The 2,867-nt window shown below is 37.0% G+C and overlaps 1 pseudogene; it reads right to left on the bottom strand.

The window, feature by feature from the left end:
* Positions 1-1,620: 1,620 nt before the first annotated feature.
* On the bottom strand, positions 1,621-2,247 carry LOC118922671 (ADP-sugar pyrophosphatase-like; annotated as a pseudogene).
* Between the last annotated feature and the right edge of the window lie 620 nt (positions 2,248-2,867).

Raw genomic sequence — 2,867 nt, 5'->3', positions numbered from 1 at the left:
CTATATTGTGATTGCAAATTATTGTGTCCCTTAATCCCTTCTCCTAACTCCCCAACCTCCCAAGCCCATCCTTTTTGGTAACCACTAGTCCCTTCTCAGCGTCTATGAACCTACTGCTATTTTGTTCCTTCTGTTTTGCTTTGTTACTATACTCCACAAATAAGTGGAATCATTTGGTACTTGTCTTTTTTCCACCTGGCTTATTTCACTGAACATAATACCCTCTAGCTCCATCCAAGTTGTTGCAAATGATAGGATTTCCTTTTTTTTTATGGCTGAATGATATTCCATTGTGCATATGTACCACATCTTCTTTATCCATTCATCTATTGATGGACACTTATCTTGCTTCCATGTCATGGCTATTATAAATAGTGCTGTGATAAACATAGGGGTGCATATGTCTTTTTGAATCAGGGATCTTGTTTTCTGCAGGTGAATTCCTAGGGTGAAATTATTGAGTCAAATGGTATTTATATTTTTAGTTTTTTGAGGAACCTCCATGTTGCTTTCTGTAACTGTTGCACCAATTTACATTCTCACCAACAGTATAGGTGGGTTCCCATTTCTCAGCATCCTTGCCAACATTTGAAAGATCTTCCTTTTTCGACCATTTTCAGATTGTTGTCTAGGAAACCCTCACAGGTTTCAATCTCCCTACAGGAGCCTGAATCTCTATAGAGGCTTAGCCCTGCATTATAGTCAGTTTTAGGAAATATTAACTACAGTGAAGTTCAAATGTGTCAAAGGTGAGATTTAATTGTTCAAAAATGGAGTGTGATGTTCAATAATCATCTAAGTCTAGTAAATGGTATATTGTGTTGAGTAAACACACCAGTAGAAAAAGTTGTTAAATCTTAAGGAAGTCCCAAATGTCATTCATAAGTAGCTCTCTATGAATTAGGGTGTCTTTCTCAAAGGTGTAAATTGTTTTCAAGGCTTTCTGTTATAGGTAAATGTTTTCTGAAATCACTGGTTAGAGCAAGGACCATCACTGCCTAGTTAGCGTCCATACATTCAAGAGGTCTGAAATACATTTTTACTCTTGTATACTTCAGAAGATACTCATAACTTATTCCATTCTCTCAAGCTATAGAATATTTCTCTACCTTATGATTTGGTTTCTGGGTACCTTTCCTATACCCAAGCTGTTTCATGTTCTTCATCAACTTTGTTTTAGAAAGAAAAAATGGCACAGATGTCTGTCATTCCCATTAGCTTGGCTGTCTACTAGAATCCAACATCTTTCCCATACCTATTTTGTTCTCAATGTTAGCATAGCACTGAACCAGATTTGATAAATAAGTTATTGAACATGATCTCATCTTTTGGCTCTTTTCAGGAGCTGATATTTATGTTCTGTCATTATTTCATCTAGACTCCAGTGTTGGATTATTATTATTATTTTTTTTTTTTGGTGGAGGTCATACTGTGTTGCTTTCATTTTATGAAAAAAGTTAATTTCAAGTCTACATTAAACTAAGTTGAATAAAAAGTCTCATAGAAGGAGGTATGGTGGTTTCATTTACAAAACACAGCCACCATCCTTTGGCCTTAAAATTTTAGGAAGAGCACTTCAGATATCCTTGTCTTTGTGTTGTTGAGCACTAGAGCACAGTACTAGACTCTGGAGTCTACTGTCAGATATTCTTCAGCTACCAGAGCACCAAGTCTCTTCAGCAGATCATTTTTTGGTAAATAAATTACTGCCACAAATTCTCCATCTCCTGGCTTTACTGAGATCTTACATTTTCAGCATTATCTCAATTAATAGTCACTGTCACAATGTGTGTGGTATAGTTTAACAAACCTGGATCCATACACACAGGTGAAGAATATTCAGAAATGTTACCTTGTATAATCGGTTTCTCCCTCAAGCTCCCAAAGGGTTGCTGCTTCTGGGCTTCCATCATCATCTATGAGACCTGTGGGCAATTCTAGATAGTAGTCTCCCACTGGCAGTCAGAACTATTTCACCAGAACAATACAATCATAATGAAGAGTTCTTGCCGCACTAGGATACCGGCTACACCATCAGCCCACTGCGCTTTCCTGCTTGTATGTTTCACAGTGTCCTAAGTTCTAGTTTCACCGGTAGAATTCATGTATGATGATTTCAAGTTTGAACCATTTTCCGTGCGAAATTAACTCCTATGAAAAAATGGAATGTTTGGTATTTTGAGAAGAGTCTTTTGGTTGTATATTTTCAAATGAGTTATTCTTACAGTCCTTAGGCAAGAAGTTCATGTCCAGGGTGGGGGGTGTGAAGGGAAGGCTATACCTTTGGGATGGGGGACAAATGAAGAAAGGACAAGCCCAAGGCAGCAGTCTCAGAGATGCTGGTGATACACAGCTGAAACATCTAAGACTTCTCTTGAATTGCAAGCTAATAATTAGTGTTCTTTAAGCCATCAAGTCTGTGGTAGTTTGTTAGACACCCCTCCCCCCCATAGGAAACAAACACAGATGAGAAAGAAGAATCTGCAAGAAGACTTGAAGCATGTCTATTCAGAGAATGAAGGGAAGTTTGGGGTGTTTTGAGTCTATAATACGTAGAAGGGGAGGGGAAGAGTACTCCTATAATTAGAGATGGGTAAGGTTTCTTAAAGTCAGACAAAGATCGTCCACATTTTTAAAGCAGATTTCTGTCTTACAAAATAATTACAGCAGTTATATTTGTATTATTTTTTGCAGTTATATCTGTATATATAATACAGAGTTTATATTGGAGGTATGAGACCAAGAGGATTTTTTTATTCTATATGATTTTACTACATTTTAACCATATCAGCCCTCAGAAATGCTTAAATTAGGTGAGTACAAAAGGATAGGTTTAGGTAAATCTAATAATATTCTCTACCATGCTT

Source organism: Manis pentadactyla, chromosome 7, assembly GCF_030020395.1.
Source record: "Manis pentadactyla isolate mManPen7 chromosome 7, mManPen7.hap1, whole genome shotgun sequence".
Lineage (NCBI taxonomy): Eukaryota > Metazoa > Chordata > Mammalia > Pholidota > Manidae > Manis > Manis pentadactyla.
This window is presented reverse-complemented; position numbering and strand designations above follow the sequence as displayed.